Genomic DNA, 7,474 nt, shown 5'->3' on the forward strand with positions numbered 1-7,474 from the left:
TAGTTATACAGAAAGAAATTTGTAATATGGCATCTATACACACACACATATATGCATGCATGCAATCACCTCTAGCAACATAAAAAAATTACATTTTCCCTGTATTACTTAATAGATTCCAACATCTTTACCATATATATAAATATATCATATATGTATATCACATATATATTTGTGGATATGTGGATATCCACATATACATATATACCATATAAATACATACACACATAACCTACCATATGTGTACATGTACCATATGTATATGACCAAAAATGATGGATATAGTTTGTTAGATCAAAATTTTTCTGGAGGTATGGCTCAAGGGATAGATTTAGCCTAGCCTAGCCTAGTGCCTGGGCACTGTCCCTCAGCTCTTCAGGTCAAGGCTAGTGCTCTACCACTTGAGCCACAGTGCTACTTCCAGCTTTTTCTGCTTATGTGGTGCTGAGGAATCGAACCTAGGGCCTCCTCATGCATGTGAGACAAACACTCCACCACTGAGCCACCTTCCCAGCCCCTAGTCTAGCAAGTTTAATACCCTAAGTTCAGACCTCAGTACCACATAACAAAATTTAAAAACAAAAACAAAAACTTCATTGAATTCATAAGTAAGAACACAAATGACCAAGATTATGTTGATTTCAGTTTAACCTCTATAAATGGGTAAAGGGGCTCAAAGAAGATTTCAACTGAATGGAAATAAGCACAATTAGGTGGTGAGGGAAATAAATGAAAGTACACTGAAATAACATGAAAAAGGAAAAAAAAATGAAAGAATACCTCTTTAAACAATTCACGGAGGGAGTAACAATGCTCGATAGGAAATGGCCTCATTACCTTGCTCATGTAATTTTAACCTCTGTACAGTACCTTTACAATAAAAAATATATTTAAAAAAATCACAACCACTTTTATTTCCTAAATTTATCACATATTCATTCTCTCCTACCCTTCCACCCAAAAATATCTCAAGCTCTCATACTTTCTCTTGCACACTGTTTGCCTAAAAATACATCACTTGACTTAGTGTCAGGCAGTTTAGGAATCCCTAGGGCCCACTCTGAGAGCAATACTTTCTTACTAGTCCCACTCCTGAATTAAATCATCTCCAAGCTCTCTTCTGACCCACGAGGTAAATTAATACAAACTTTAATAAAATAAAAATAAAAAGTCACTGGGCACTGGTGGCTCATGCCAGTAATCCTAGCTACTCAGGAGGCTGAGATCTATGGATCTCAGTTCAAAGCCAGCCCGGGCAGTAAAGTCCTGCAACTCTTATCTCCAAAAAACCACCAGAAAACCAGAAATGGCTCTGTAGCTCAAGTGGCCTTGAGCTGAAGAGCTGAGGGATGGCACTCAGGCCCAGAGTTCAAGCCCCATGACCGACCAAAAAAAAAGTCTCTAAATCAGAGGGAAACGAACCAAAGAATGATTACAGATAAACTACATCTTAATATTATATATGTTAGCAGAATGTTAAGAAACTAAAGAACAGGTATAAAACTCAGTCCTATTGTCATAACGATGAAAGGTGCAGCTCTGAAACTCATCAGAAGTTTTGTAAACCTAAGCTCGGGCTTGGAAAAAGTGATTAGATAGCTGATAATCAGACCTGTATGACAAGTTTTTGAAACCACGATTATCCTGGGGAAAGGCAACTGAAAGATGATAAAGGCTTGTGAAAATGCTTTCAGGACATCCTGGTAGACAGCCAGGCTATATCAAAGCAATTCAAGAGAAAACCTGAAAATCTAAGTTTAGTTTGTGTATCATGAACTTACCTACCTGACCTGACCTACACAATAAGTTCCTACAGATAAACAGGGGAAAAAAGTTCCTAAGAATCCCATTCATGCTTTCTAGTTCTTATCTTAGAAAAGACTAAAGCATCCTGATGACATTAGATTTAGTTGTACATACAAAATTTCAAGCTGAATGCAATCGGCTCATACCTACTCAGGAGGCTACTCACGAGGCTGAGATCTGAGGATTATGTTCAAAGCCAGTCTTGTCAAGAAAGTCCACAACACTCTTATCTCTTAACCAGCAAAAAGCTGGAAGTAGAGTTGTGGCTCAAGTGGTAGACCACAAGCCTTGAGTAAAAAAGCTAAGGAACAGTACCCAGTTCCTGAAATCAACCATCAGTATGGCACCAAATAAATATATCAACTTAAATATCTACCTTTAGATATCATAATACTCCATATTAGCATAGTGATTATTTGGGGACAACCCATACATGTTGAAGCTTTTATGACCCTATTTTGCTAAAATAAAAATATCAAAGTGAGAACCTGTAATGTGAAAAAGAATTTCCATTTTAAAAGTAATTAAGAATATGAAATTAGCTCAAATTCTATCCTAAAAAAAGCAGAAGTATGTAGGCATTGACAGGCCATATGACATCTATTATAATATCAGGAAGTAAAAGATTTTAAACAAGAAAATTCAGGGAAAAAAACTGAGATTTAAATCAAAATAAATTCTATTTCTCAAACCAGGGAAATAATGTATAATTATTTACCCTTTGAGACATAAAACGTACATGTGTAAGAATCTCACACACACACACCACTGGGCACCAGTGACTCACACCTAGCTACTCAGGAGGCTGAAATCTGAGGGCTGTGCTTCAAAGCCAGCTGAGGAAGGGAAGTCCATGAAATTTTTATCTCCAATAAACTACTCAGAAAAAGCCAGAAGTGGTGCTGTGGCAGGAAAGTCCATGAGACTTTTATCTCCAATAAACCACCAGAAAACTGGAAGTGGCACTACAGCTCAAGTGGTAGAACACTAGCCTTGAGCTGAAGAGCCAGGTCCAGAGTTCAAGCCCATGACTGAACAAAAAAAAAGGAGCTCAGGAACAATGCCCAGGCCCACAAGCATGGCAATAAATAAAAAACAAACAAATAAAGATCCTATACAGATGCCAACCCAACTACAAAACAAAAGGAAGAATTTGTAAAACTAGGTTTTAAAAAAAGTAAGTTTAAAAACAAAAGTAAAACCCTTCCTATTTTCTCCATATTTCTATAAAAACTATAGCCAAATATTAAAATCCAATAATCTTTACTAAAAAAATCAATATATAAAGGTTCAATGAATTCTTCAAATATTTATTTAGTACAATGTTGAAATAATCACTAGCAAACATATGTAATAAACAGTACCTCCCCCTTTATATGAAATATACAATGTACAGAAAAACACAAAAAAAATTTTAGATAATAGTACAGTTTCTTCCTTTCTGACTTTGTAATAACTTCTAAAAGCCATATTATTAACAGCTAACATAGAAGCCACCACCCACAGCTAATGACAACAGGCACTGATTCCACTATAGATTTTAGTCTGGGGTACTGTGCACAAAGGAATGACAGAAATCTTATGACTATCAAGTAAATGATACATGCCAAAATATGGTATTCCCAAAGGATGTGCTGACCTAGAGTATGTGGGGGAATCACACACAATCTCCTACTTAAGGCAGGTCTTCTGAAGAGGCTGCAAAATGTTTCTGTTGAGGGAAAGGGGGCAAGGCTAAGAGCAGATTTGCTGCCTGCAAAACAGTTCAGCCCGGAGATTCCAAGATTCTATAAAAGAGCAGTAAATTAGGGTTTGGCTAGTATTTGCTAACTACTGAAGCCAGCATAAACATTTACTTGAGGCTTTTAAATCTGTTTAAGGGTACCTAGTAGTTAGGTACTGTAATTCTGAATCTGAAAAAAAAAAAGCAAACAAGGCCACTGAAACTGTTTCTAAATAAAGGTGGGTGGAGGAGGTAGGCACATTTCCTTTGTTTTCTGCAAGTATACAATACAGATTTCAGAAATGAAAAAGTGTGACTTGGTGGCATTGAACCTTATAAACGTTTATTGCTTTATTTTTTAAAAAAAGAGCTATTAATTCTTATTTTTCAATAAGTCCATATACAACTTTTAAACAGATTATCTCAGTTCATAAAAAAGAAAAATATGTTTTCCTGTAAAAAAGAGAAACAATGGGGGAAAAAAATCAACCTCCAACAGCTAGATAGCTGCTATATAAAACATAAAACCCACATTCCTAAATAAAATGGCAAAGATACAAGATTTGTAGGTCACAAGCCACAGTAATGAAAGTAGTGATTGACAGAAGAACCTGATGTTAAACCTAACTATACAATATTACTAATTACAGAGAAATTTTACCAATAAATATTTTGGTTGAGGACTGCTTTGTCATCTTTACAAGTATTTTTAGTAGAAAGCAAATGGTTGGGTAGTACACGTAGACATGGTTCTGATTTTTAAATATCTATTTTTACATTCTGGTCACTGGTTAGGTTTTCTAAACTCAATTCTTTGGAACTGGTAATTTGGACAGGGTAAGCCACAGTTACGCTAAGCTGTAAAGCTTATAGTTCTTGCAAATCTAATGATGGGTCCTGCTAGTCACTAATTTCTAAGGAAAGTGTGATATACATGATCAAAGTGTACTAACACTGTCTCAAAATAGAACCAGAGCTTCTGAGATTCCTTGGAGTCTACTTATAATAATTTTTTTTGGTGTGCCTCCCTTCAGATTCCTCCCCTAAATCTCCCATTTCCTTCTTCTCACTTGGACTTAAATTTCAGATGTTAAAGATGGCAGAGCGGTACACACACTAGCCTGTAATCCCAGCAGGGAGGAGGGTGAGAGAAGAGGGCCAAGAATTTGAAGTCAGTGGTAGAGTGCTTGCCTCCTGTGGATGAGGCCCTGGGTTCGATTCCTCAGCACCACATAAACAGAAAAAGCTGGAAGAGGCGCTGTGGCTCAAGTGGTAGGGCGCTAGCCTTGAGTGAAAAGCTGAGGAGGCAGTACCCAAGCCCAGAGTTCAGGCCCCACAACCAACAAAAAAAAAAAGAAAGAATTTGAGGTCAGCTTGAGCTACAAACAGTGAGTTACCAGGCCAGCCTGCGCTATATGACAAGACCCTGATATAAAAAAAATAATAATAATAATTTGAAAAATCAGACTTTTTTACCTTTTCAAATAATTGTCATCCAATTTAGATTTAAAGTTGGAGGTTTAATGATTCGATTTATCCATGAATTTTCTGGAAGGCTGGAAGGTTTCTGCACATACCACCTAACTACTTCTATTAGACATGAGACTGAAGAATGGGTATGTGTAAGTCTTCAGAAAAAGGGATGCTTTAAAAGGAAGGAAACTGTCCCCCACTATTACTCTTAATGAGCAGCCTCTTGTTCTCAGCAGACTGCACACAGACAACTACTGACTTCAGTGGGAATTCTGCCCAAGAAGTGAGAAGGACAGGACAGGATTAAATGAGCCCTAAATCCACCTCATTGTTCTATCCCATTACCACTTGTACAGCTCTCCAAAACCTCCATACGCCAGATATCGGATATCTAAGGTTTGATGGTAGTTTCTCAAAATGACCTGCAGAAATGACCATGCCAGCTCTGCCAGGTAATGCAGCACAGGTCTTTTACAAGTTGTGTTAGATTAACAACCTGATGGATGGACTTAGTTGGCCTTTATCACACAATTCAAGGCAGCACTGCAATGCAGCCCATAAGTGGCAGCAACAGCAACACAGTGATTTCTCACATCAAGAACCTGCAAATGGAAATCAGGATCATTGAGCATCAGTCTTCCCCTGCAAAATCTGTACAAGGAATTGAACATTCCAAACTCCATCCTCCACAGCCAAGACTTACTTCCTTCAGGTACCAAACTCAAGGGGAAAAGTGACAGGACACTGATTAAAATACTAATTGGCAGAACTATTAATGGATAGAGAATACAGAAATAACGTATTCCCTTGAAAGATCAAAAACAGGAGGAAAATAAAAGAATTAAAAAAAAGACTGAAGAAAATAAAGTGAACACTGAATCTTTCTTTAAAAAAAAAAAAAAGACCAAAAGGGAAAAAACAGCATCACGAGGAACAAGACACCCCAGACATTTCACACGTCAGAAGTGCACCCACGTGAGTTCAGGAAACTGAGGAAAAGGCACGATTCAAGAAAGAGAAAATAGTCTACACTTCCTCTAGGTTCCTTCTTACTCTCACCCACCTTGGGCTCCGGGGCAGCTGTTACGGTGACAGGAACTTTTAAGGCAGGCATATCCTGGGTCTGTAGGAAAGGCTCCGAACAGACCCCCTTCCCCAAATACCACCACCTCGTGAGTGAGAGCTCCCCTAACACCACCCAAAAACCCTTGGCCTCACCCGAGGTTGACATCTGGAGAAGCCTAATGCCGACCGCAGACGGCCCAGCGGCCCAGGGCCCACGTCTCCGGTGGAGGATGGAGGCCCCCCCTCCCTGAGATGCCAACCCACGGGCCCCGTTATATCCTCCTCCTCCCCGACCTCGTCCTCCGGCTCACCTAAAACTGCCCCGAGGCCCCTGCCCCGCGCCGCCGGAGGAGAGCGGCAGCCCGTGGCGGCGACGCGGCCCGGGCCGAGGCATGGTACGGGACCGGGGGAGCCGATCGTGCGTCCGCACAGCGACAGCGCGGGTGGCGGGGTCGCCGCGTCGCCCCGGCCCCCGCTCGCCGACCTGCGCCACGCACGGGGCCGGCGCGCCGCCCCCCCCCACCCCCGCCCGGCCGCCCGCAGCGCCCACGCGCCGCCGGCCCGCGTCTCCCCCTCCGCAAGCCATCCTCCACCCAGGCCCGCGCCCCCCAGGACCCGGCCGGGCTCCTCCTCCTCTCCCGGCCTCCTTCCCTCCCCGGCGGCTCCGCGGAGCCCACACGCGTGAGCCGAGCCCCCCGCCCCGCGGAGCGGACCCCGGCGCGCTCCTCACCCCGCACCCGTGCTCTCTGCAGGGAAAGCGGGGAGGGGCGGGCCGGACGGCCGCCACCGAGCACAGATTTGGCTCGGAGCCACGCAACACACCACACACACACACACACACACACACACACGACCCCGGCCCGACCCCAAGCTGGGAGACTCGGGTGCGCCCGAGGAGGGAGGGGAGGGGAGCTGGGGAGAACCCCTCCCTCCCCATCCCCCTCGGCGGAGCCCGTCCCGCCGCCGCTTCCTGCCGGGGGTCAGCCGGGTGCAACCAGGGGAAGGGGGAGATCCGGGCCGCCCCCTTGCAGCTCCACACACCAGACTGGACCGGACCGGCCACGACCCGCACCCCGCGCCCGCCAGTCTGTAGCCCCCGCACTCCGCCTCACCCCGACGCCGCCCCTCAGGATCTCGCTCGCCCGCTCTCTCCAGGACCCGGGCCGCGTCCCGTCCCCGCCGCCGGCGAGCCGCGCCTGCCTCCGCCCTCCGCTAGGTTTCAAATTGAAATTCCCTGGCTGGGGCCGTCAGAGCGCCGGGCACGCCGGCCCCGCCCCCTCGCGGCGGAAGCTCCGCCCGCGCCCCCTCCCGGCGCGCCCCGAGCGCGGAAACCCCCGCAGGCAGGCCACGCCCCCGGCTTCCAGGCCACGCCCCCGCGCCACCCCGGGCGGGAGGAGGTTAGGGGGA

The 7,474-nt window shown here is 44.4% G+C and overlaps 1 protein-coding gene across 13 annotated transcripts in view; it reads right to left on the reverse strand.

Annotated features, from left to right (window-relative positions):
* Epb41l2 (erythrocyte membrane protein band 4.1 like 2) overlaps positions 1–7,271 on the reverse strand; it is a 174,494-nt gene extending 167,223 nt beyond the window's left edge. For all 13 annotated transcript variants that reach the window (XM_042673739.1, XM_042673812.1, XM_042673796.1 and 10 more), the window contains exon 1: positions 7,180–7,271. The gene's annotated coding sequence lies outside the window, so the exon portion shown is untranslated. The remainder of the gene's footprint in view (positions 1–7,179) is intronic.
* Between the last annotated feature and the right edge of the window lie 203 nt (positions 7,272–7,474).

The sequence above is a fragment of the Dipodomys spectabilis genome, unplaced genomic scaffold (genome assembly GCF_019054845.1).
Source record: "Dipodomys spectabilis isolate Male_0828 unplaced genomic scaffold, ASM1905484v1 ptg000001l, whole genome shotgun sequence".
NCBI classification, from domain to species: Eukaryota; Metazoa; Chordata; class Mammalia; order Rodentia; family Heteromyidae; genus Dipodomys; species Dipodomys spectabilis.